Source organism: Gracilinanus agilis, chromosome 4 (genome assembly GCF_016433145.1).
Source record: "Gracilinanus agilis isolate LMUSP501 chromosome 4, AgileGrace, whole genome shotgun sequence".
Taxonomy (NCBI): domain Eukaryota; kingdom Metazoa; phylum Chordata; class Mammalia; order Didelphimorphia; family Didelphidae; genus Gracilinanus; species Gracilinanus agilis.
In genome coordinates, this window is record NC_058133.1 from 106,682,953 (window position 1) to 106,704,078 (window position 21,126).

A 21,126-nucleotide genomic window follows, 5' to 3' on the forward strand; every position below is an offset into this window, starting at 1 on the left:
AATAGATCAATAAACATAAATAAAGTTTCATACATGATTCTTTTTATTATTGTGTATCTGAATATTTCTATTTATAGGTCATTATTAAGCTTGAAATTTTAAAATAATAATAAGGGTTCCCAAACCATTCGTAATAGGGGAGTCAAAAGATCACTTTGCATTTCATTCTATCAAGGGATAAGACTCAGTGTTATAGATGATGTGGCATTTGACATTTCCCTATATGGAGCTAGCTGTAAAGAAGCTACAATCAATATTAGAGCTCTAAGGGAGAGAGCTTAAATGACATGCCTACATGCATGATTTCACCCAAGGCCCATCCTTCCCTTGTAATGAACCAATTAAAATGAGATCTCATACAGAAATAAACAATCCTAAACAATTTTTAGGCACCATGGATAGAGGACATAATAGTCTTGGAATTAGAAAGGTCCTCTGAAATATACTCTTTATGTGGTCCTGGGCAATCCCTTAACATCTCAGTGACTCAAATAATTCTATTTTTTAAAAATGGGTTCTTACTATAAGAAATGATGAGTAGGCTAATTAAAGAAAAAAATATGGAAAGTTCTACATGAAATTATGGAAAGTGAAATGAATAGAGCCAAGAGAACATTGCACACAGCTGCAGAATTAAATATTTGAAGAATAACTTGTGAATGTCTATGTCCAGAAAAAGAACTGATAAATAGAAATCTGAAAGGTAGTTTATACATACATTTTTTTGTCAACCTCTAGTGCAGGGAGGGGACAGACAGAAGGAGATACTTGGGAATTTTGATGTAGGCAACAAAAAATAAATTAATAAAAAATAAGGTCTTAAGGGGTTTCACCTAGATCCCTGTATTCATTTCCTTCTCTCCTTACTGAGAGACATTTCTTATAACAAAGCCTCTTTTTTATAAAAAGGGAAAAAATAGGAAGAAGAGAAAAAATTCATAAACCCCTAAATATATTAAAAATCCATTGTTAAATGCGATATTCCACACTTATATTCTTCTAAAGGAGTGAGAGTAGGTTTCTCCTTTGGGAGGGAGGGAAATCTTCTTCCCAATAATTTCAAAACATTCAGTTTCACTTGTGGTATAAATTTTTTTCCCCATTTACTTTGTTATTGGCATTGTTTATATTGATTTCCTGGCTCTGCTCTGCAGCAGTTCATGTAAGTCTTTTCATGCTTCTCTGCATTCATCATGCCTTTTCTTATGGAAGAGAAACATTTCATTTAATTCTTGTACCACCATTTGTTTGGGGGTAGACTATGTTCCTAGTTCTTTGCTGCTGCAAAGAGTGCTGCTGTAAATATTTTGGTGTACATGGAGCTTTTTTTCTGTTAATGATTCTTTGGAGAATATGCTTAACAGTGGAATCTCTGAATCAAAGGGTATATCAGCCAGTCAATACCATTTATTAAGGAATGAGGGAGGGGAGAAGGGAATAAGTATTTACATAGTCCTTACTATCTGCCAGGCACTGTGCCAAGCATTTTTAAAAAATATTATCTCATTTAAACCTCAGGGCAACCCAGCAAGAGAGGTGCTAATTTTTTCATTTTATATCTGAGGAAACTGTTCAAGTGACTTGGCTACAGTCACATAGGTTGTAAGTGTCTGAGATGGGATGTAAACTTAGATCTGCCTAGCCTAGCACTCTATCCACTGAGCCAGCTGCTACTTCTCTCAAGCCCTTACTATGATAAAGTCCTGAAGTATGACATTTTGGTCATGAACTATGTGTGGACATGTTAGTCACTTTATTTGTATTATTTCAAATTACTTTCCTGAATGGTTGTACCAATTCACAACTCCACCAAGAATGCTTTATTGTACTGGGTTGGTACCTCAAAGAGATAATAATGAAAAGTATTTGTACAAAAATATTCATAGTTGCACTCTTTGTGGTAGCAAAAAAATTGAAAATGAGGGTGTGTCCCTTGATTGGGGAATGGTTGAACAAACTGTGTTTTTTGATAGTGATGGAATACTACTGTGCTGTAAGGAATGATGAACTAGAGGAATTCTGTACAAACTGAGAGAACCTCAATGAACTGATGCAGAGTGAAAAGACCAGAACCAGAACATTGTACACAGAAAGTGAAACACTGTGGAACGATCCAACATAATGGACTTTACTACCAATAGCAATGCAATAATCCAGTCCACTCATGAAGGACTTATAAGAAAGAATGCTATCCACATTGAAAGAAAGAACTATGAGAGTAGAAATGCAAAAGAAAAACATATGATATCACTTATCATTTGTATACATGGGTATATGATTTAGGATTTAGGCTTTAAAAGATCACTCTATAGCAAAAATGAATAATATGGAGATGGGTATCAAGTGATAACATTTGTACAACCCAGTGGAATTGCATGTCGGCTCTGGGAGGGGAGGAAGGAAGAAGGGAGGGAGAGAAAATGAATCAGGTAAACATGGAAAAATATTTTTAAAAATAAATAAAAAATGAAAAAAACACAATTCAATATTGTGCCTATCTCTTTACAATCCCTCCAACATGACGGTCTTTTATCATCGTTGCCAATTTTCTGGGCTATGATGCTTCCAAGTTATTTTGATTTGCATTTCCTTTAGTATTAGTCATTTAGAGCATTCATTCATATGGTTGGTAATAGCCAGAAAATCTTTTTTTTTTTAAAGCCTTACCTTCCATCTTAGAATCAATACTAAATATTGTGACCTCAGATACTTCCTAGCTTTGTGACCCTGGCTAAATCACTTAACCCCCACTGCCTAGCCCTTACCATTCTGCCTTGGAACATTAGTGTTCCAAGTAAACCTAGTGTTGAGTCTAAGATGGAAGGTAAGAGTTTTAAATATATATATACATATATATACACTTAAATATAATTTAAATGTAAATATATTAAAGTAATTTAAATAATATAAATATATGTTCATATTACTTAATATATTAAATATATATTATATTAAATATATTAAATAATATAACTATACATTTATATTACTTAATATATGCATATTAAATAATATAAATATATACTAAGCATATATACTTATATATTTAGGTATAATGTATACTATATTGCTATAATATGACTATATATCATGTGTAAAATTACAAATAATTATATTATTTATATATACTAAATATCGATTCCAAGTCAGAAAAGTAGTAAGGGATAGGCAATGAGGGGTTAAGTGACTTGTCCAGGATCACCCAACTAGGAAGTGGGTGAGGCCATATTTGAACTCAAGACTTCCCATCCTCAGGTCTTCTTTTCTATCTACTAACTACCTGGCTGTCCCTTTGCAAATCTTTTTCTGAGAACTGTGTGTTTATAGTTTTTAACCGCTTGACTTAAGCTCTTTATTGGGTCCTGGGCAAGTCATTTAATTTCTCAGTAACCCAGACAACTCTTTTAAACTCATGCAGGTTTTGCTCCTAAGTGGTAGAAGGAAATCCCTATGCTGATAAAATCAAAGGACAAGGGAAAACACACACACACACAAAGCCATCGGTTAAACTAAATTATTACGTGTAACTATAGGAAAATATTCAAAATAAAAATATAATTAAAAAAATAAACTAAATTATTACAGAGACATAGTTTAGTCCAGAGAAGCACACTAGTCAGTGTAGGCAGCATTAGACACGGAAGAGTCCTCTGCTCACTACTTCCTGTGATATCTGACAAGCCATCCCCCTTTTGTGGACTTCATGCCCTAAAATCTCCTCCTACTTTGGCATTCTATGATTTCAAAGGGGATTCTCAGAACTTTCGTGGCAAAGAAGAGGGAGAGAAAGGAAAAGAGACAAATGAAAGTAGAAGTCCACCCCTGTTTCAAGATGGCGCTGAACATTCACCCCAAAGAGAGAAGATGCCAGGATGGATACCATTCATGTCATTTTCTTAAACATGCAGAACATTCTTAGGTGGAAAACTCCGAGGTCCATCCTGGCTTTGGCAAAAGCATGAGGGCCAGATGGAATTTGAACTCTGGAGTTTCTAAAAGAGATAGCCCTGACTTCTTCACCTTTTGGCTGTAGGTTTCCAGCAAAGATTTGCAGTCATTCAGCTTCCTCCCCCAGCCCTGAAGCAGGAGTCTGCCTAAATTTTCCCAAGTTCCCTCTGGCTGTCCTTAGGCTCCCCTTCAGGGAGTTCCTGGCCTGCCAGCCTGGTTGCCTCCCCCATATTCCACCCTTGCACGGAGGAAGGTCATTGGGTTTCTGGCTTAATCATTTGCAGGTCTTCTTTCTCTTTACTGTCTCCTAAAGTCCAAAGACTCTTCAGATAATTAAACCTGGAGGGAGGGAGGGAGGGAAGGAGGGAGGAGAATGAAGACCCACCCCCTTGGGCCTTTGGAACTGGGCATTAGGTCATCATTGATCTTTATTGTTTCAGCTGAAGATTGTTTATCCCATGTAGCATCTCAGCCCTCTCTCCAGACACACCGACACACTATACAGAGACAACGACACAATATGCAGACATACTGACACACTATGCAGACACACGGACACAATATGCAGACACACACATCCAAACAGATGCACACAAGACAGGGCCTTGCCATGTCTATGGGAGTGCATACACTGGGGAGCTTCTCCATGAATACTGTGAGTCTGTGTCGTGTGTGCGCGCGTGTGAGTTTGGGGGTATTTGTCTCCGTGTCTCAGTGTGTGTGAGAAGAGGGCTGAGATGCCACCCACATATGCAGACACCTAAGCAGATGCAGCCACATAGCCAGCACTCAAACATACACAAATATGGGCCCGGATGGGGACCCTTCTGAGCAGGCCAGACGCTCCTGCCCCAGTCCCACATTCCACATCAGCCGGAAGGAAGACTTCGGCAGAGGGAGGGAGGGAGGGAGGGAAGGAAGGAGGGAGGGCCTCATGGAGTTGTGAGACAGATTAAGCTGTTTACCCGACCCGCTCCTCTGGGGTTTACTGGGCTCTCTCTCCAGCTGAGGCTTCACACACACACGTTTTCTCACTCTCCTCCCCCAACAACCTTTGTTAAGGGAGTTGTCCCCCTCTCTCCCTCCCTCCTTTCTTCCCTCCCTCCTTCTTTCCTCCTTGGAGCCTCGGGCTGGGGAGGGGTATCTGGGGCCACGGGGGGCCAGGGGCTGACTAGAGCTGACCCTAGTCTTTCTCCCCTTCCCGAGAGCCCCAGGGAACGGCTGATTTCTGTCTGCTTTGGACAGGACCCGGCTTCTGGAGCCGAAGGGAGGAAAGCTCCCCCTGGGACATGTCTGTATCCAATGGGGGCATATCACAGCATTCTGAGGAATTCCCTGGAAAGGAACCAAAAAGAAGAGGAGTTAAGATTCCTAAAAATACATCTGGATTTCCCAGAGGAGAGAAGGAGGGAGAGGACTGAAGCCCACATCCTGGATTATAATGGACATTCAGTCCGATTCTGAAGGATGCCCTGGTACCCACCTCCCAAAGCCACAGGAGGGAAAGCTTCTGGGTGTGTGCGTGTGTGTGTGTTGGGACATGTAGGGAGACAATGACTATCTCCTCGCCCTGGACAATGGAGGGCTTTCCTCTGCAACTCTGCACGCCAGCCCTCTATGGATGGAAGACTGAGGGAGATTATTCTCGTTTTCTGAGGCTAGAAATACTCTTATGTTTGTGTTATGTTTTTTTTTTAATTTTTTCAAAGACCTTTCAGGCTAATGATCTCATTTGAGTGTCCCTGTGACTCACTGACCTAAGAAGGGCAAGAATTATTCTTCTCTTATTACAGATGGAAAAATTGAGGTGGAGAAGTCAAATGATTTCCTCAAGGCCATAAAGCTAGTTAATGCCACAGTTGGGACTAGAAATGAAATCTTCTCATATCCCATCCAAAGACACATTATTTTATTTGGACAATAGCAATAATAAAAGATATTTATACAGCATTTTATTAATTATATCAATTGTCAAATATTAATCAATATCAATATATTATTATTCATATCAATTATTGCATTTTCTCCTCAAACAACCCAAGGAGGTAGGTAGTGAAAGTAGTATTATTTGGGGGCAGTGAAGTGACTCAGTAGATTGAGAGCCAAGCCTAGAGACAAGATGGCCTGGGTTCAAATGCGACCTCAAATACATCCTAGTTGGGTGACCCTGAGCAAGTCACTTAACCTCAGTTGCACTGCTCTTTTGTCTTGTAAACAATATACAGTATTGATGCTAAGATGGAGGGCAAGGGTTTTTTAAAAAGAAATCTTTTAAAAAGTAGTATTATCCATGTATAACCCAAATTGCATTGCTTATCCTTTCAGGGAGGAGGGAGGGAAAAAAGGGAAGGAAACAGCATGCATCATATAACTTCAGAAAATTTTTATGGAAATTTGTTGTTAAAATAAAGACAAAACATTTCTAAAAAGCAGTATTATCTCCATTTTAAAAGTGAAGAAACTAAGGTTCCAGTGAAATTATTTACTCAAAGTCTTTTTAATTTTAGTTATGTCCAATTCTTGGTGTCCCCATTTGGATTTTCTTGGCAAAAACACTAGAGTGTTTTGCCATTTCCTTCTCCATCTCATTTTACAGATGAGAAAACAGAGGTAGAGGTTAAATGATTTGCCCAGGGTCACATAGCTAGTGTCAGAGGCCAAATTTGAAATCAAGTCTTCCTGACTCCAAACCCTGCTCTATCCACTGTGCCAGTGCTGCCCTTAATCAAGGTCACAGCTTTTTAGTGCCAGAGTTTCTATTTCTTTTGAAGGTCTTCTATTTGTTCTTTCCCCAGGGGGGCCTGCTACATAGTGTTAGTGATTAGCATGAAATCTAGCAAAGAACTAGAAACATAACAGAAAAGTAGATGCCCACCAAAGAAATGGTATGAAAGTTTCAAAGAAGCATGGAAAGACATGAATGGATGCAGAGCCAAGCAAGAAGTACCAGGAAAAGATATATACACAAAGGAAATGGAAAGAACAGAATTCTGGCAAAATTCAATCCTTGAGAAGAGATGAGAAAAAAGATTTCACTTTCTTCCTTCCTTCTGTACAAAGATGTCAGGCATGAAGCATTGGCATGACTTGGGTGATGTGTTAATATGTTCTGTTGAACTACTTTTTTTTCCTTCTTTTTTATTTATTTATTTTTTGTCACAGGGATGACTTGCTAGGCAGAGGAGGGAGGTTGGACATCCAATATTTAGAAATGCAAGTTTTAGTCAAAAATATCATTTTTTAAAAATAAGTGCTTCAGGCAGAAGAAGCCCAAGATTTGGATTGAGAAGACCTGGGTTTCAAGTCCATCTCTGCCTCTTTCTTCCTTTTTTAATTTTTAAAAAAAACACTTACCTCCTGTCTTAGAATCTATAATAAGTACTGAGAAGTAAGGGTGTTAAGGGCTAGACAATTAGGGTTAAGTGACTTGCCCAGGGATACACAGTTAGGAAGTGTCTGAGGCCAGATTTTAACCAGGTTTTCCTAATTCCAGACCTGGCTCTTTTTAACCACTGAAACACCTAATTGCTCTCCTCTGCCTCTAACTTTCTATGTGACCTGGGATCTATCACTAAACCTTCCTGAGGTTCAGTTTCCCTTCCTGTAAAATGAGAGATCTTTTCCAGTTCTAATATTCTGTGATGTTAATAACCTCCTTAGAAGACTATCATGATAGTGAAAGGAGATAATACAGGGAAAGCAGTTTGGAAGCTGTAAAATGCTATCTAAATAGCAGCTAGAAGGCCATTTTATAAGACTCCTGAATCTTATGCTCTAGGTAAGGAGGGAAATTGTCCCCTCCCCTCCCCACTAAACATTTAAATAACAATGATATAGCAACGTCTAGGCCAGTAGTAGAAGCTAGTGAGAAGGATAAAGAGTCAGTGGTAGGGAAACCAAGTGGGTGATCCCCAGTTGGGGAATCACCGAACAAGTTGTATTATGTGGTTGGAATGGAAAACTATTGTGCCATAAGAAATGACAAACAGAATGTGTTCAGAAAAACCTGGAAAGACTTATTATATGAACTGATGCAAAGTGAAGTGAATAGAACCAGAAGAACAGTGTATACAGTATCAGAAATATTGTACAATGATCAACTATGAAGAACTAAACTATTATCAGCAAAGCAAAGTCCCAAGATAACCTCAAGGGACTCTTGATAATAAATGCTATCTACTACTAAAGAAAGAACTAATGGAACCTGACTGCATATCAAAGCATGCCATCTTTCATTTTTTTCCCTTTATGAATTTTTTATTGTATGTGTGATATGTGTCTTCTGACACAGCATGAGGAATATGGAAATATGGATTGTATAAAAGCATTAATATAACTTATAACAGACCATTTACTGCCTCAGGAAGAGGGGGAGGGAGGGAAAGAATCTAGACATCAAATGTCAGAAAACAATTGAAAAAAAATTGTCTCTACATATAATTGAAAAAAAACTAAAAAAATTAAAAAGAGTCAGTGGTAGGGGCAGTTAGGTAGCATAGTTGATAGAGTATCAGTCCTGGAGATAAGAGGTCCTGGATTCAAACTGGCCTCAGACACTTCCTAGCTGTGTGTGACCTTGGGCAGGTCACTTAACCCCCACTGCCTAGCCTTTACTCTTCTTCTGCCTTGGAACCAATACATAGTATTGAGTCTAAAATGGAAGGTAAGAGTTTTTTTGTTGTTTTTTTTTTAAAGTTTAATCTGCATTATTAACATTTTCTCCATTACTTTCTTAAGTGTAGACCAATGATTCCCAAAGTGGGTGCCACCACCCCCTGGTGGGTGCTGCAGCAATCCAGAAGAGTGGTGATGGCCACAGGTGCATTTGGGGGTGGTGAATAACTGTAAAGGGGTGGTAATAGTTTGTGACAGGGGGCGCTAAGTAATATTTTTTCTGGAAAGGGGGCAGTAGGCCAAAAAAGTTTGGGAACCACTGTTCTAGACAATAAACCAAATCATAAATCAAGCCTTGTTTTGTAGCATTTGCTGATTTCCAGGGCATAAATTTTCACACTGAAAACTCCCTCCAAATGGCTCCTTCCAACCAGCATACCTCTGGTTCTTCTCCTGACCTCCTCCTGGCTTCTGAATGACTACAGAGAAGCGGAGTATGACCTATTTCCTCATCATGGCTTCTTAGAAGTCCTAGTTTACTTCAAAGCTCAATTCAACAGCTGCCTCCTTCCCCATTTCTCTGTCCCCATTGCTATCATTTCCCCCCCCCCGCCCATTATCTTTTATTTATTTTACATATTTATTGAATATACTCTTGAGTAGGTTAGAATATCAACTGATAGAATATCAACTCATTCTGGGAAAGGACTATTTCATCTTTGACTTTGTCTCTTTGGAGAGCCTTGTGTAGTGTCTGGAAAATAGTAAATTGCCTGACTGATTCTCTTCACTGGGTATCCATTTCCTCACCTATAAAATGAGAGGACTGGTCTAGGTCAGTTAGTCTCATACTTTTTGGTATAAGGACCTCAATACATTCTTTTTTTTTTCATTTAATAATTTTTATTTTTTAGAAAAGTTAACATGGTGACATGATTCATGCTCTTACTTTCCCCTTCAACCCCCGACTTCCTCCCCCAATACATTCTTGAAAATTATTGAGGTTCCCCACCCCCAGAGCTTTTGTTTTTAATGGATTACATCTATCAACTTTTATTGTTTAGAAAGTGGAATTGATAACATTTAAAAATATTAATTTACTTAATAGAAAACCCATTACATGTTAACATAAATCTTTTTTGATAAAAAAAATGGCTTTTCCAAAACTAAAAACAATTAATTAAAAGAATGGATTTTGGGGGACAGTGAGATAGCTCAATAGATAGAGAGCCAGGTCTGGAGATCGGAGGTCCTGAGTTCGTGACACTTCCTAGCCTGTTGCCCAGCCCTTACTTTTCTTCTGTCTTGGAACCAATACATAGTTTGGATTCTAAGGCAGAAGGTAAGGGTCTTTTAAAAAGAAAGAATGATATTATTTTACATATTTTTGCTAATCTCTTCAATTTCTGGCTTAATGGAAGACGTCTAGATTTCTCTTATCTTCTTCATTTAATCTGTTATGATGTGTTGTTTTGGTTGAAGTATATGAGAAAATACAGCCTAACACAGATTTATAGCTGGAAAAGGTAGGAGTATTTTAATAGACAAATAATGCCTTAGTATGATTATAAGAAGAGTTTTGACCTCCTGGATGCCCTGAAAGGGTCTCAGAGACCCCTCAAGGGTTCAAAGTCCACTCTTTGAGAGATGCTGGCCTAGGAGATCTCCACAAGCCTGCCAGCTCCAAAATGTGCTCTGAATTTAGACCTGGGTACAAGATTTTGCTTGGAGGTATCTTCCAGCATTGAAGTCCTGTGGTCTGAACAAGCTCGGGCTAATATTGTATAAACTGCAGGCCTGAGTGCTATTTGGTTTTGCCTTCCCTCCCTTCCCCTCCTCTTCAGGGAGGGAATAAAAAAGGAAGAAAGAGAAAGCAATCTTTGGAGCAAAGATAATAGCCTGCTTCTTCTTTGATGTCCCTCAAACACCATATTGGCCTCAGCACCTCCCCTCTATTAACAACCATTCTGTGAACCACATTCACAAATTCTTGGGGTTGGGGGGGTGGGGGTGGGGGTGAGGGCGGTGCTTCAGAGGCAGAAGCATGACTAGGATTTGTTTTTCTCCTGATGCAAAACCAGTTGGGACTGGGGGAGGTGGCGGCACAAAGGAGAGTTCCACTGTGGTTTGAGTCCAAAAAGGCAGAAAGAATGACCCATCCTCCTGAGAGACTGGCCTTTGTCCCCAAAGGAATTAGGGGGAAGGTGGGCTCTTGGATAGAAGCATTATATGAATGGGATCTTTCTGGTGGAGGCACAAGGGGTGTTTGTGCTGCACCCCGACTCAGGACCTCAAGGAGAGGTTTGAGACTTGAGGAAGGCAGCACCCTGGACCAAAGATATTTGTGCCTGTAGCTAGTTATGACTTTGCTCAGAGCATCAAATCCAACCCATACCTGACTGGAATCCTCTCTACCATATTCCCAACAAATGGCTATCTAGAGTCTTTACACAAAGACCTCTAACAAATAGGAACCCAGTACTTCTTGAAATAGCCTATTCCACTTTGGATAACTTTAATTTAATGAATAAACAATTATTAAGTGCCTAGGATGTATGAGACTGAGATTACAGAAACAAAAAATAATACAGTGAGGGAGATTATTCTCAACTGACTTTGAAAAAAAAAGCAACAAAAACCTGACCTTCTACTTTAGAATCAATACTGTATATTGGTTCCAAGGTAGAAGAGTTTTAAGGGTTAGGTAACAGTGATTATGTGTACAGGGTCAGGCAGCTAGGAAGTATCTAAGGTCCAATTTGAACTCAGGACTTCCCCATCTCTAGACCTGGCTCTCTATCCACTAAGCCACTTAGCCACCCCGCTCCCCAAATTACTTAGAGCATGTATTCCTGCTTTAATTTTCCTTTTAGAGTCTGTGAGCTCCTTGTGAGTAAGGGATGTTTTTAGCCTTTCTTTCTAGTCCCTGTGCTTAGCACTTAATAAATTCTTGTTGACCCACTGACTAAGTAGATCAATCCTAACTATGCATTTATCTCTAACTTGTACCTATTACTTCTAATTTTGCCCATTTGGAAAAAAAAAAGCAGAACAAATCTAATCTTTATTTGGCCCTTCAAATAGTTGAAGTCAAGTCTTACAAAATTTCCATTGGAAAAGGACCTCAGAGGCCAGCTAGACCAACTTATGCCTAAATAAGAATATCTCCTACTATATATTCAACAAGTGGTCCTAGTCTTTAATCTAAGACCTCCAATGAGGAGGAACCCTTTACCTTCCAAGACATTCTATTCCATTGTTGAATTATGTCCTTTTCTCAAATCTTCTCTTCTTTAGATACTAGTCATTCCAAATGGTATGCCCCCAGTTTCTAATCTTCCTTTTAGAATGATGTTCCCCCCAAACCCCAATATTCTGGATCAGTGGTCTTCAAAGGAGAGGAGAATCTATAGTCAGACCTCAACCAAAAGTTCTCTCTCTCTCTCTCTCATCAATGATCTCTTCATTATCAAATCACATAGTTTTTTTTCTTAGTCCACAACTAGGTGTATGCTGGTAAATGTTTAACTAGCTCTCCAGAAATAAAATAACAAATATATTTATGATACACTTTTAAGTTTGATATGCATTATTAACATTTCCTTCACCACTTGATTGTCTAGACAATCAACAAAACAATAAATCAAGCCCTGATTAACAGTGTTTGTCAGGTTTGTAGATGCTTACACTGAAAATTTAGCAATGAACTCAGTATGGGCTGACTCTAGCAAACCCTGATAGGATCAACCTTCTTGATCTGTCTTTAACCTTTGGTTGGTAACTATTGTCTCCTCCTGAATTCATACTCTCTTCTCTCTGGGTTGTTGAAAACAATGTGTGCCACTTATAAAAACTTTCATAAATGCACATTTAAAAAAAGACCTTGGAAGCAAATTTCTAACCTACTTAAAAAATCTTAAAGAAGAATTTCAGTGTGTTTTGAGCTCATTTGGTAAAAATATTAAAACGAGACACCTGATCAGTTTACAAGTACAATTGATTGACACTAGAAAAGATGGAAATTTACTAGCCAAATCTGAACAAAAACTTTTGCATAATTGGTGAATGGGATTGAAAATGAGTAGCATAATTTAATAAGCACAGCCAATGATGCATTTCTTCCATTTGGATGTATCTTTGTGAGGTATCTTTTTCATCTATGACAACCATTAAAAGCAAGTATCAAAATAAACTGAAACTAGAAGTAGACCTCTATTCTATAACAGATTTCTATTTTACAAAGTGTTAAATATTGTTACTCTCCATCATATTGAATACAATGATAGTCACATTACTCTCATGAAGAGTATTATTATTAAAATTATTATTTCATTTAATTGGGAAAATAAAATATTTAAAAATAATAAAATACATTTAAAAGTATCATTATTAATAATTATGTTTTTAGTGAGAGAAAAAAGGTTGGGTTGGCTTTTTATTTTTTAACCCAAATCATGCAAAGTAATTGAGAGACTATTTCTCCCCTTAAGGTTCTAGAGTGATCTTCTGACCCTTCAAAGTTCTCAAGGTTATCTTCTCTATTGGGAGAAGGAGACAGATTCTTCTTTCCCCCCTTAGAAATTTCCTCAGAAATTGAAGCTGCTTCCACCCTTGGGTTGTCCCAACAATAAAATGCTGCTATTATACCCTCCTGGCTATCTTCTACAAGCCACAGGGGAGTGCTGTAGTCTCCTCAACCAATCCTGTTATTGCTGTTGCTGTTCCATCCTTCATACTCAGAGGACCAATGACAGCATGATATTAAGGTCAGGATACAGTGTGTTCAACTGTGGCTGATCTATCTTATATAAGCTGGAAAGGCTCTATCACAGGTGGGGCACAAATAGTTGTTTAGAACATTTGGGATGGAGGTATCTATATTTGTGCATCTTATGAATCCTTTGCCCTACTTAAATTCTGCTTTGCTCATGAAGAATGGCATCTTCTTTTTCTTTCTTTTTTTAAACCCTTACTTGCTTCCAAGGCAGAAGGGTAGAAAGAGGTAGGCATTTGGCATTAAGTGACTTGCCCAGGGTCACACAGCTAGAGAGTGTGTGAGAGGTCAAATTTGAATCCAGAACCTCCCATCTCCAGGTCTGGCTCTTTCTCTCTCTCTCTAGTGAGCCCTCTAGCTGCTCCTATAGCTTCTTCTTTGCTACAGGTATGCCATTTTGGGTAAGATTCTTGCTAGAGTCCTTAATTGGTTAATCCTTTTACCTGGAAGACAATCGATCATCTACCGAAGAGCAAGCGTGACTTCAGAAAGGGCCAATATGGTCATGGTGTTTGTTGCCCAACAACTCCTGTTGTAGATGATTGTGCCCTCTAAGCAGCCTCTGAAGCAGAGATACAACAGAATGGATCAATCTTGTGACACTTGTGTTAATTTTGCCCTGACAATTGACACCAAGAAAAACAGAGGTTTTCCACCAGCCAGCACCACATAATCCATAGATGGAACCACCAATAAATGAAGATATTTTGAATGCTGAGGATAAGTTTACTAACTTTGGCAAGTATACTTTCCAAACATATCCACGTGATAGATGAGATTGATGCATGCATGGGCAGACTCAGCTCAGCATTTGGAGAGCTCTGAAAGAAAGGAGAGAAGAGGTATTAGATTGCCTACCAAACTGAAGGTTTAAAGAGCCACTGTGCTGACTCCATTATTGCATGCCTAGGAAACCTGGACAGTCTACCAGCAACGTGCCAGGAAATTCAGTCACTTCCATTTGAATTGTCTTAGGAACATTCTGAAGATTACCTGACAAGATAAAGTATGGGATAGTGAAGGCTTCTTGAGCTGAATTGCCAAGCATTCAAACTCTACTGCAGAGAGCCCAACTCTGATGAGCTGGCCAATTTGTTCAAATGCCAAATATATGTTTGCTTAAAAGACTATTTTATGGAGAGCTCACACAAGGCAAGTGCTCACATGGAGGCCAGAAGAAGCAGTACAAAGACACTCAAGATCCCTCTGAAGAACTTTATTTAAAAAATTTAAAAAAAAAATAAAAACCCTTTACCTTCCGTCCTAGAATCATGAGGCAGAGGAGTGGTAAGGCTAGGCAATGGGGGTCAAGTGACTTGCCCAGGATCACACAGCTAGGAAGTATCTGAGACCAGATTTGAACCCAGGACCTCCCGTCTCTGAGCCTGTCTCTTGATCCACTAAGCCACCTAGCTGTTCCCTCTGAAGAACTTTAGTGTCAATTGTGAGGAGATGCTGGCACAGGACTGCCCTGCATGACCAGCCACATTAAAGAAAGCCCTGTATGCCATGGGCAAAGCAGAATGCTATTATGCTTCCTGTGTAGACCTTTCATTTCAACCAATGGCTGGAAACACTCAACTCCTTCCCAACTTGACTAACTAGACTGCTTGAACTTAGATGTTATATCTTTGATTGACTGATTGGCTCCATAGAACTGTTTTGACTTAGTGAAGGTATCAGGGCTAGAGTTACTTTAAAGTGGTATAGGGTAACTGGTTGATTGAATTAAATTATAAAATATTTTAAAACTAATATTTAATCTTTACCTAATCCTAATTTTAATTTTGTTTAAAATTTATAATATGTATAATTATAATGTTATAATATGTATAATTATGTTATCTGTAAGCAAATTTTATGAAAAAAATTTTAATAAGCATGTGATAAAAAAAATTTAGGGACTGTATGTGATTATAGAACCATATACAGAGGATACCTGGCCAAACCCAGCTCCTAATAAATTCTTATTGATTAACTGGTCAAATAGTATTCTAGCTACCTTCCAATACAGACTAATCATTGGTACAGCTATTGGCAGGTGACTGAGGCAGGGTGGAGTGCTTAGAGGTTGGCCAGACATCGACACCAAAGTCATCCATTGCATCCCAGGCCATCACCAGCCATCCTGACTTCTGTTGTGCCATCGGACTTGGTTGACTCTGGAGATAAAATGATGCTAATGACTTTGGGCAACTCTGCCTCACATCAATCCAATTTACACACAAATCAAGACATCACTGTGTAACGTCACTGGTCCTCTTTGAAAATGAAGGATGAACAACAACAATCATTAATAATAATGTTTTTAGTGAGAGCAGACTGCTGTCTACTCTGGAAGTCACTTCTTCCCTTCTCTCTGTTTCTAGAGAGGCTTTAAAGTTCTCTACTGCAAATGGCTTTGACCATAAAATTCAGGACCTGTGATAGGTCACTTTGCTACTGCCATAAAAAGTCCCTTCAATTCAATCTAACACTAAGTCCTACAGATATACCTCAAAGATATTTCGGGTTGGGTTCCAGACAACCTCAATAAAGCAAATATCACAATAAAGTGTCACATGAGTTTTTTGGTTACCCAATACATATAAAAATTATGTTTGCACTATACTGTAGTCAGCTACGTGTACAATAGTATTATGTCTAAACAACAGTGCATATACTTTCATTAGAAAGTGCTTTAGTGTTAAAAAAAAAATGGTAGCCATCATGTGAGGTTTTAGTGAGTCCTAATCTTTTTGCTGGTACCTCAGTGTTGATGGCTGCCAATGGCTCAGGGGGGTGGTTATGGCAGGTTGGGATGGCTCTGGCATTTTCTTAAATTAGACAACAATGAAGTTTGCAGCATGGATTGACTCCTCCTTTTATTTGAATACTTAGAGGCCATTTTAAGGTTATTAACTGACTTAATTTTAATATTGTAGTGTCTCAGGGGATAGGGAAGCCCAATGAGAGAGAGATGGGAGCAAGCCTGTTGGTGCAGCAGTCAAAACACACGCAATATTTATTGATTAAGCTTGCCATCTTATATGGGCAAAGTTTGTAGCGCACAAAACAATTAAACAGTAGTTATCACGGATTGCTATGCAAATATAATGATAATGAAAAAGTTTAAAATATCGCAAGAATTAGCAAAACATAACACAAAGACACAATGTGGGTGCATGTTGTTGGAAAAATGGTGCCCATAGAATTGCTCAACTTAGAGTTGCTACAAACCTTCAATTAAAAAAAAAGCACAATATATACAAAGGGCAATAAAGTGAAGTGTAATAAAACAAGGTATGCCTGTGCCCTATTTCAGAGACTGGTTTGGGTGTTAGCAATGGGAAATACAATAAAAATGATAAAGGTCCTACCCTCAAGGTGTTTACATTCTAGTAAGGAGGGAATTTTTCTCATTCTATCTTGGGAGAGGATAAAGCACTGTGTGCAAGGCAGAAGCAAGAAAATCAGAAAATGGGCAGTGTCAGGGACATTGTGAGAGTATGTTTGCCAGCTTCAGCTCTAAATCATATAGGTTAGGGGCCCCCCTGGAAATGACTTAGGAATCAGAATGGACTCTCCTTCCCACTCCTATTCAGAGCCTGTCAGAATGCCTTTAGAGCAGGAATTCTTGACATAGGGTCCATGAGCCTGTTTGTTTAATATTTTGATAGCCGTACACTATTTCAAAACAATTGTTCTCCTTTGTAATCCTATGTATTTTATTTTATGATCTTCAAGGTTTTTTTTGAAAGAGGTCCAACAAAGGCTTCATCAAATGACCCAATGAGATCTTGATACACAAAAGGTTAAGGATCCCTACTGCAGTCTTCCATAACCCCTAGTAGAAAGACTGATGCCTTCTGGAAGGTTAATGGCCTCAGCCCTTATCAACCAACACTTTAATTTTCAGCTGCCTGGAGGGAGATCATTGCAAAGAAAGGGGGTGAGATAAAAGATAACAAGTCAAAATTAGGATCCTAAAGCTAAAAAGGATTCCTAGGGACCACGTAATTCAATTATCTTTGCTTTTACAAGGAAGGAATCAGATTCTAAACCATAAAGAATTTTATTATCATATTGTAATTATAATATGATACATTCTATTATATGTAACATATAAGGCAGCATATTGCACATATCATTATATGATAATTATAATAATGTATTGCTTTATTCTTACATTCTTTTTTTTCCAAGACATAGGATTTCATTGATAGCTCCCAGTGAGGAGCTCCCTGTACCAGTTCAGATCTTCATCTACTCTACAAATTAGAGCCTTAGAGAATTGTCTGAGGGAACATGGAGGTTAAGTGACTTGTCCAAGGTCTCACATCCATTATATGTCAGAGCAGGAACTGAAATCTATTTTCTTGACTCCTAGGACAACTCACAATCTGTTACAAAATGTCATTTTTCACAGATGATGATAAAAGATGATAATATTCATTAATAATATATTATTATAGGCTAATAATAATATTTCCATCCTGTTATTTTATTATGATGCTTTAATATCATTATAAAAGCAGATATTATATTCATGACTATCCTGTTATCATTATATTATTAATAAATACAATCATCTCTTATCATCATCACCATCATCTCCTTGACTTCTGTAGACACAGTATGGAGTAGTGAAAAGTGAAACGTGCCCTGGACTTGGTGCCATAAGGACATGGGTTTGAATCCTCTCTGTGTCATTTAGTGACTATGTGCATTGTCAAGTCACTTCTGCTGTCTCAAGTCACTTCTGCTGTCTGAGACTATAAAATGAAGGTTGCATTAGATGATCCCTAGGGTCCCTTCTGGCTCTAAATTCTATGGTTGCCCAAATGCTTCTTTGTAGTCTGAAAGGACAGCATCAATTAACTCTGCTTTGGTCCCCTGGGCCAGTCATTCTACCTCTGAGGGCCTCCATCTCCTCATTAATAAAATGGGGAGAGAGTGAGGTAAGGGGTGAAGATGGATCTCTCAGGTCTAGCATTTCAGAGTTTGGGGGCTGGGAGCTTTTAAGACCCATACAATCGAATAACCTTTATTCTTTTCTCTTTTTTAAATTTATTGCCTTCTATGTTTGAGGCTCTGTTGGGGATGCAAAGTCAACAACAGACCACTTTTAAGAAGTGGCGGAGTAAGGAATACAACTTTGTAAGCAGATACTATATATACATATGTTATGTTATTTTAGCATACTTGGTTTCTTTTGTAATTCTAAGTATTTTAGTTTATGCATGTAAAAATATTTTGAAAAGCGGTGCAAAGACCTCAGGAGACTGTACATCATTGTGTGCCATTGACACCCAAAAGGTTAGGGAATATATGAGAAAGTGTGAGTATGTGTGTGTGTGCGTGTATGCTTATTTGAGAAGAAGAACTGATAGAAGGATGAGGGAGAGTTTCCTGCAGAAAGTGACACTTTATTTTTTTTAGTGTGTTTATAAATTTTATTTTTTCCAGATTACATGTTAACATAATTTCTTAATATTCATTTTCTAATATTTTGCAATCCATGTTTTCTCTCTCCTTCCTCAAGAAGGCAGGTAATATGATATAGGTTGTACATAAAGCATCATGTAATACATATTTCCATATTCATCATATTTTTAAAAATTAATTAATTAAGAATTTTTTTTCCTGTGGTTACATAATTCATGTTCTTTCCATCCCTTCCTCCTCCCTCATCCCGGAGTCGACGAGCAATTCCACTGGGTTTTACATGTATCCTTGTTCAAAACCTATTCCCATATTATTAATATTTGTAATAGAGTGATCATTTAAAGTCAACATCCCCAATCATATCCCCACTGAACCATGTGTTTGATCATATGTTTTTCTTCTGCGTTTCTACTCCCACAGTTCAGAAAGTGACACTTTAGCTGAATCTGTAATCAAAAAAGGATTTTCCAAGGCAAAGGTAAGGAGAAAGTACATTCTAGGCATGGGGAATCAGTCTGTGCAAAGACACCGAAAGGAGGGATAGAATATTGACTTTAGAGCAAGCAGACTGGCTTGGTTGGAACAAAATATGTGAAGGAAAATAACGTGAACTGAGCCTGGAAATATATGTTGGAACTGTAAGGTGTCTGCATTCTATCCTAGAGGTGATAGGGAGCTACTGAAGATTCTTGAAAGAGAACAAGGGAAGGTATGAGGAGCATGTGTTACATGCTCAGACTTGTGATTTAAGAAGATTGTTTTGGCAGCTGTTGTGGAGTGACTTGGCAAGGGGAGATGTTGGAAGCTGGGAGTCCAATTAAGACACTGATGCAATAATAGAGGCAAGAGATGATGGTGAAGGCTTGAGGTAGATGCAATGTGAGTGGGGAGAAGGGCATGGATGCAAGATATGTTGTGGGGGTAGAATCAACAAGATATGTCAACAGATAAGACAACAGGAGAAAGGGAAGACTGACTAGGATGTTGTTGGACTCTAAATCTGAGTGATTAGAACAATTCAACAGAAAAAGAGTAATTTGGAAGACTAGAGGCTTTAGGGGAGAAGTTTGGTTTAGGGGAGAAGGAGGAAGGATTAAACAATTTTATAGGGCTCATGATGTGCCAGACATTATGCCTAAGCTCTTTACAAATATTATCTCATTTAACCCTCAAAACAACCCTGAGGTTCCCATTTTATAGTTGAGGAAACTGAGGCTGAGTTTAAGTGACTCTCCTGGGGTCAGGGTCACCTAGCTATTAACTGTTTAAGGCTAGATTTGAATTTAGGTCTTCTTGACTTCAGGACCAACACTTCATCCACTGGGTCACCAGGCTGGCCCAAGATAAATATTGAGTCAAGACATCCAACGTGCAGCTTGTGATGGGGGACCTGGAGCTCATAAAGGGAGATTAGAGCTGTATATATGTTCCTGTTCTGGGCTAATAACTTTATTTTATCTTCTCTACACAGATTATTCAAGGTTTTCCAGGGAATGGCCTTCTTTATCCTCTACAAATGTCTCTCCTGCTCTGAACCCTGTAGATTTTAAAATTAATATTCAATATCTCCAAAGTATAATATTTATAAAGATTTATTAATATTTATCTAGAGAACTAGAGAACACAGTGAACACTCAGCACACACACAAAGAAGAGAGAGGTAGAGTTGCGTTACCCAAAACTTATATACAATCACGTAAAAGATGCAGGTAAACAGAAAGTAAAAGGAAAGTTTGGGGCAAGGTAAGAAATCTGGGAGATGAAGTCTAAAGGAAATAAATTTCCACTTACACAACCCTCAGTGCTCTTCTACCTGGTCTGCTCACTGTTTGGGTACCACCAGTCATTCCCATGCTCAGATTCACAATTTGGTCCCATAGTTTCTCCTCCTAAATGGCAGTCCAACTGTCCTTCCACCTATTTCTGGTTTTCTAAGCCTTGCGTAGCCATTCTTCAAGGCCCAACTCTAGTCCCTTAAAACTTCTTTCCTCCCGTACATCTTTACACCCCTGAACTGAACCATCAGATGGTGATGTTTCCACCATCCTGTCCTTGACCTTCCCACTTTCCCACTTCCCATTCAGATGGGCCAACATTTAATCGAGTGTAGGCACCATACTAGAGATGCTGGGGGCACAAAGATGGGAAAACATCATAGAACTTACCTACAAGAGTCTAATAGTTTAATAATGGAGACATTATGATCATAAATTAGCATGATACAAGGTAAACTATTCCAATAAATAATCATAGAACTTGGGGTGTTTGGAAAGTATCTTAGAGATCCTCTTTCTGAGGTTTTTAGCTTGAAGTCCATGAACTTATTTTTATTTTGAATATTTTCCCATATTTACACATTTTGT